This window comes from Bombina bombina, chromosome 5 (assembly GCF_027579735.1).
Source record: "Bombina bombina isolate aBomBom1 chromosome 5, aBomBom1.pri, whole genome shotgun sequence".
NCBI lineage: Eukaryota > Metazoa > Chordata > Amphibia > Anura > Bombinatoridae > Bombina > Bombina bombina.
Genome location: NC_069503.1, coordinates 548,546,768 through 548,554,043, shown reverse-complemented (window position 1 = coordinate 548,554,043; position 7,276 = coordinate 548,546,768). Strand labels below are relative to the sequence as shown.

Below are 7,276 nucleotides of genomic sequence, written 5' to 3'. Positions count from 1 at the left end.
GTGTTGCCAACTAAAATGTTTTACAGTAGAAGCCAAGCAGTACCAACGCAGGCTTTTTCCAGTAAACATTCATTTAAGCAGCCCAAACGTGAAGTATTTGAGTATGAGGAAGACAAAATTTCTCATGCTGATGCTGCTGCCACCACCACTGCTACTGCCAGTGCCAACATTACTGATAGCCCATCTGCTTTTGATATATGTGAAGAGGGCACCAGTAGTCACCAGGGAGAAGAGGGCTCCCCAACATATGTCGCTAGTGATAAATCCATGTTTACTGACATGGATGAATCAGCATCATCTCATAATTTTGAACCAGATGATCAAATTCACTATTCACCTACCCATCATTCACAGTATTCTATAGATCTGTATTCCTCTCCGTCTCCAACATCGTCACCACGAGTGTCACTGAGCTCTCCAATAGCTTCTGTTGAGTCTCCCAGCCAGATTGTAGTTAGTGCACCCGCCACTACTGGTAGGCCACTAACCTCCTCCATTCCCGCCATCCCTTCAATGTTTAGGCCTCCTCCTGTTACATCACAGAGAGAAGGCCATGAAATAACAAAAAGAAAAGAAGTTGCTACAGCATGTGCGGCCAAAGAAACTGTCACAAAAGATTCTTCACTGCACAGTGGCAAAGGTACCCGTCGTGCACAAGTGTGGCAGCATTTTGAGGCTATTGGTGATGGTCGCCAAGCCAAATGCAAATTGTGTGGTAGGGAAGTCAGCCGGGGTAGAGTGTTGGGGCATCTGACCAATTCAGGAATGAACCAACACCTTCGCACCCATCACAAGCCAGTGGTGTTAAGGGAAGAAAGTGGTGTCTCTGCTCCAGCCAGCACTACTAGGGCAACTACTACTAGCAGTGTCACAGTCACCACCAGTAGGAATCACAAGGGGCATGGTGATCATGCCTCTTCTGGTTCAGCTGCTATCAGTGTCAGCCAACATCCCATGAAATCCACCCAGCCCACAATGGAGCAATTTGGTGTACATTCCAGTCGCATGTCAAGACAGCAGGTGCGAAAAATTACACGCCTCATTGGCCAGCTCATAGCGGTTGGAGGGGTTCCTTTAAATATGGTGGAAGGGGACCCCTTTAAACAACTTATGGAGGCAATTGTACCCCATTATAAAGTTCCTTCTCGTACCACATTCAGTAGATCTGTAATTCCCTCACTTTACAGATCATGCGTTGTTGTTTTGAAGGAGGAGCTGGTAAAGGCTGCTGGACAGTCAGTGCACTTCACCACTGACCTATGGAGTGCTCCTAGTGGCCAACATGCCTTCCTGTCTTTGACGGCACATTGGTGGCTGCCAAATGTGTCACCACCAGTTATATCAGCCAAAAGTTCAGGCTCAAAAACCGCTGACTCAGTGACTGGTGCAGTAGCCAAGGGGTACCGCTCCTTTCTCCTGCATGCTGAGGTGATGGATCATCAGCACACCTCACAGAACATCCGACATGTACTGAGTAATATGGTGGCTCAGTGGCTAGGAGAGCAGGCAGGGACAAAGGTACAAATAGGTTTTGTTGTCACCGATGCGGCAGCCAATATGCTAAAGGCGCTACGGGATGGCGGGTTTGTGGGTATACGCTGTTCGGCACATGTACTGCATCTTGTTGTTAAGTTTGCCCTCGATCACGATACTGGAAGGTTGGCAACACTTTTTGAGTGTTGCCGAAAAATAGCTGGCCACTTCCATCATAGTGTCAAAGATAGCCATCTCCTTAGGCAGGAACAGAAAAATTTTGGACTTGCAGAGCACCGGCTCAAACAAGATGTGAGTACTAGATGGAACTCCACATTAGATATGCTGGAGCGTATATTTGAACAGCAAAAGGCAATCCATGCAATGGCATACAAACATTCCATTGGCATTGACAGACCACTGGGCAGGGATGACTGGGCCATGATTGAACAGGTAGTGGCAGTCCTCACACCTTTTCGGGCGGTGACAGAAAATTTAAGTCAAGAGAACGCTAGCCTGGCACAAGTCATTCCCCTCTTCACTCACCTCTCTAACCTATTAGATAATTTCCTTACTAATAGGGAAGTATTGCCTGGTGGTAATCTTCATGATGATGTTGCTGCCCTTGTAAGGAGGTTGAAGGAGCAACTGACTCGGCGCGTAAAAGAGTGCATCGACAGTAGCCCTCACTATATGCTAGCCACACTTTGTGATCCTAGAGTAAAGGGAAAGATAGCACTCCGTACAAATACCTAGACCTCATGGCGGGACAAATTGATACAGAGGGTGCGTGATAGACAAAAAAAAAATGTCACCTGTAGAGGAAGATGAAGAGATGACAGAGTCTGATAGTGAGACTCTGTCACCCAAAACCTCTAGCACTGCTGCTTGTCCTCGTCCCACCACAGCAGCTACTTTTTGGGCTGATACACTGGGCACATTGGTTGGAGACATTAGAGATCCCCCAATGAAAGAGAGCAATGCTGCCGACACGGTTAAGCTTTACCTATCTCAACCTCCCCTGCCCCCCAGTACTGATCCCTTGACATTTTGGGATGAAAAGAGGTATTTGTGGCCTGTCCTGTCTGTGGTAGCCCAAGAGCTACTTTCCTGTCCCCCAACCAGCGTCCACAGTGAACGTGTATTTTCAATCACAGGAAATACACTTTCACCTCATCGTGCACAGTTGTCCCCCCATCTCCTGGAGCAGATGACATTTTTAAAAATAAATCTTCCAATGCTGGGTTACCCAGCTCTCAGCTTTGATTCAGATTAAAAAGTGGATCATATAATCTCCTGCTGACCCACTTGTGCAGTGTGCCAGTCAGTACTGTACTGGGAATTAAAATCATCCCTGGAAAATTGGGCGAACATCCCTATTTTCCGTCCACTCAGTATAATGCACACATGCAATTTTTCACAAAGGTGAGATTACTGTGATACTCCTTCCCCACAATATTTTTTTTCCAAATTATAGTATATAATTTTTTAATTAATTTTTTCAACATATTCTTGCTATATGCACTGTAAAGCCCAATTACATCCATTAATCAGCACTTTAAATTCTAGCTTTTCTAGCCATATCTGCTCCCGCCCAACAATACATTTACTGGTATCCCGTTAGGCAAATCCGGCTTTGCTGGTTGTCATTACATGACAAATCAATCATCATGGCTCCTAAAGCAAAAGATCTCTTATTCGGATGATATTTTTTAGTTAGCTAGAGGTCATCAATAAAGTAACTTCCCAAATTCCAAATTTTACTTCCCAAGGTTTTGATGGTTGATTTTATTACAATTTCAACTTTCTATTGACTTTCTTTATATTTTTCATTATTTTTTTAGATATTGATTTAGCCGCCCTAAACAAGCTTTCTCAAGCATTTATACTAGTGTATCCTTTTTTTATTTTAAATCGTTTATAATTAATAAGTGCACCTTCATCCTAATTTTACAATTGTTAACACATATTTACACGTTACACGAAAAGTTTCTGTTGTAAGCATTGTCACACATTAGTTACAGTTCAAGTTAAGCCACAATTTTTTTTATTAGTTAGTGGGAGTTTTGGAGACTGTTATCCAAAATTATTGTCTTAATGTTTAAGAAAAAAAACATTGAATTACAACTAAGAATAATATTTTTGTGCAGTAAGAAAAAATATTAGTGATCCAAAAAAATATAAATTGAACAATCAGCCAGCAGCTACCATACGCAAAAAAATACGGTTAATCTCTAGGACAGTGTTGTCATTCTGGAAGTCCGCTCCTCATAAGAAAAAAAAACAATAATAGTAATGCTTTGCACAGAGGCACAAACAAGTGAGTGACTTTTAAATTTACCACTTAATCCACACATTCCATAATTTATTTACATTTATTAATAAAATATTCTGTGTTTCTTTCTCATGTTTTTCATAGAATTCTAAAGAAAAACTGTAGACTTGACTTTGAGGGAGGAGACAGACCTTAAAAAAGAGGATGCTACAAGGAGTTCACGGGTAAGAATTATCAATACATGTTTACTTCAAAATAATTTTTATTAAACCGGCATGGAGTGCTGCTCATAAAGACGGTTTTTAATGTAACTTTCAATTTTTAAACTTTGTAAAATAATATAAGTATCACAAGTGTGAGTCATAAAATTATGTTATATAATAAAGTTCTATCTATGTTTCAGGTCAGGAAACATTGTGTAGATTCAGATATATTGCATCCAATATGGATTCGTGCATTTGATCAATTGCTTGCCTCTGATCTCTGTTGACACGGGCTAATGCCCTGTCTATGTGTCTATGGACATCTTTTCTCATATTGTTGACCGCTTTTGTTAATTTTTTTGTTGCCAGCAAATTTTCCAGAAGTAATTCTTCCGTACGGCTATACCGATGTTGTTCTTCCAGTTGAGGAGCTTGAGTCTGGGCTGTCTGCTCATCCACAATGGGGGCATGGTCTTCTGTTGATGTTTGGTCAACGATGACAGATGACGATGGTGAAAAGCATGTTGCTTGAATATTTTCAACAGGACTTCCCTCTACACAAAGAACAGGTGAATGCAGTTGACTGCTATGGCTTCCACCTGCAGAAATGCCGCATAGTTCTGAAATCGATGAAACAGTAATCAAATATTATTTTGTTGTATGAAAAACAATGTATTTGTAGACATGTTGTACAGACATAGAAAGACTCTCGCTAAAATATTTCTTCCATAATATCTAAGAAAAATACAGCAACAGACTATCCACAAACTTTTATTATACATTATTCGCTCAAATATATTTTAATATCCAGGATGGACCGATTTTATCTCTCTGTCAAATCTAAATAAAAGTTATATTCAATTAAAGGGATACTAACCCCACATCTTTTCTTTCATGATTATGATAGAACATGCATCTTGATTAGAAAAAGCATTAATAAAAGGTTAGGACCCGGACCATTTTTAGTTCACCACCTTGGTAGAGCTTGCTGATTGGTTTGCTACATTTAGCCACAAATCAGAAAGTGCTACCCAGGTGCTGAACAATAAATGGTCCGGCTCTAAAGCTTACAGTACTGCTTTTTCAAATCAAGATAGCATGAGAACAAAGACAAATTGATAGTAGGAGTAAATTAGAAAGGTGCTTAAAATCTCATGCTCTATCTGAATCATGAAAGAATTTTTTTTTATTTAGTATCCCTTTAATAAATTTATTTGTATAAAAATTGCGTTATAAATCATTTGTAGCTGATTATTTTTGATATAGTAAAGGCTTAATTACATAAAATGTCAAGATAATTTTTGCCTGTCTTGTTTGTTTACATTTTCAGTTTGTTATAACTTACGTGGAGGAGTAGTGGGCATCTCTCCACTTCCGAAGGCTGCTACTGGTGGGATCCGAATCCGAGTTACTAACGCTGTTAAATCTAGAATAAAATCAGCACAAGCCAAGGTATACTAAATTATAGATAATAAGTTTGTGTGAAGACATCAATATTTATTTGGAATTTTATTTTTTATTTTTTAAATTGTAAAGCATTAAAAAAATTTTTTTTTAATGAAAAGGTGAATAGTGTGCCATACATTTAGCAGAGAATGGTCAGCTGATAGTCGCAACAAGTGGATGGCCGGCAGAATCCTTATCAGGCTGATGAAAGTCATTATATTAAAATCGCGATACAATGGATAATTAAACAAATATTTGACTTTCAATATTTTGAAAGAGCAGGAAATATAAAGCAGCATTATAAATGTATAGTCCTATCATAACATTTGTTTTGTTGTCTTCTTATTATTGTTATTTTATAAATAAAGAATGTAAGCAAGCACTATGCCACTATGCATGGGTTGGAAAGAAAAAAAAAACAAACGTGGACCAGGCTTACATTATTGATTTCTAAAACAAAGATAATATTAGAAAACAAAGAAAAATTGATTATCAGATACTGTAATTAAGTAGGTTCATTTGCTGTTCTAGCAGATTCTAGTATGAAATCATGAAAGAAAAATGTTTGGTTATATCTTGAAGCACAACACTTGATCATGGAAAGTAACTTTCCAATAAAAAGGTAACAGGGCTAGTGAACTGGGACAGGATACATTTTGAATGTAATACTCTGTGTGAAAAATCGAATCTTCAATACATCTATTTTTTTCTAAAACCTATGTTTGTATTTCTTATTTAGGTACTTACCAGAACTAGGCTGAGGCGTGCTTGGGGCTGATCGCCCTGCAGATTTTTTTCGGTGATCTGGAAAACATCAAGGATAAGAGACAGGTAAGTGTAACACGTGTATTAGTGAACAATAGTTATTAGTGATGGGCTAGGGAACTGGGACAGGGTACTACTATTTGAATGTAATACTCTGGGAGTAGAAATCTATTCTTCAATCCATTTTTTTTATTCTACAACCTACTTTGTATTACTTATTTAGATACTTACCAGAACTAGGCTGATCAGTGCTTGGGGCTGATGATCGCCCTGCAGATTTTTTTCGGTGATCTGGAAAACATAAAGGATAAGAGACAGGTAAGTCTAACATGTGTATTAGTGAACAATAGTTATTAGTGATGGGCTAGGGAACTGGGACAGGGTACTACTATTTGAATGTAATACTCTGGGAGTAGAAATCTAATCTTCAATCCATTTTTTTTATTCTAAAACCTACTTTGTATTCCTTATTTAGGTACTTACCAGAACTTGGCTGAGACGTGCTTGGGGCTGATGATCGGCCTGCAGAGTATTTTCGTTGATCTGGAAAACATCAAGGATAAGAGACAGGTAAGTCTAACACGTGTATTAGTGGACAAAAGTTGTTAGTGATGAGTGAATCATAATGTAAATATAAACCTATACAGGCCAGGTAGTGAAATATATATAGAAAATATTGTCAACAGACCCTAATAGGCATTTAAGGTCATGGTTGATTTTTTATATTTTAAATTTTTGAAGTCACATTACAGAAAAAAGGATGCAATGGCCACAGCGTATAAAATTCAGGTATTGGTGAGGTAGGGAAAGAAAAAAAAAAGGGCCTTGGGAGGGAAAGAGAAGAAAGATGACATGAGGAAAAAGGATATAGAGGAACAACAAATGAAGGGGCATAGGGGAGTGAGGGGAACACAAAAGAAGGGCCATGGTGAGGGAGAAGGATGATATATATATATAATTATTATTTATATAGCGCCTTTCTCACAGTGGTACTCAAAGTCTTGAAGGTCATTTTCAGCGCTCGCTCTCAAAATTTAAAAAAATCGGCTGTTGGATAGTTATAGTTGTTACTTATTATTAAGAAATGTAATGGTACTCATTTGAGCGACATCAA

General features: G+C 38.7%; 2 long non-coding RNA genes across 2 annotated transcripts; one reads left to right on the top strand and one right to left on the bottom strand.

Annotated features, from left to right (window-relative positions):
• The first annotated feature begins 3,477 nt into the window (after nt 1-3,477).
• On the top strand, nt 3,478-6,218 carry LOC128659425 (uncharacterized). Its single transcript, XR_008402378.1, has 4 exons — nt 3,478-3,972; nt 4,321-4,520; nt 5,282-5,403; nt 6,137-6,218. It is a non-coding gene; the product is annotated as an uncharacterized LOC128659425 (long non-coding RNA).
• LOC128659426 (uncharacterized) lies at nt 5,308-6,447 on the bottom strand. The gene is made up of 3 exons (XR_008402379.1): nt 6,394-6,447; nt 6,145-6,201; nt 5,308-5,377 (listed from the first exon to the last, which is right to left on the bottom strand). It is a non-coding gene; the product is annotated as an uncharacterized LOC128659426 (long non-coding RNA).
• Nucleotides 6,448-7,276: the final 829 nt, after the last annotated feature.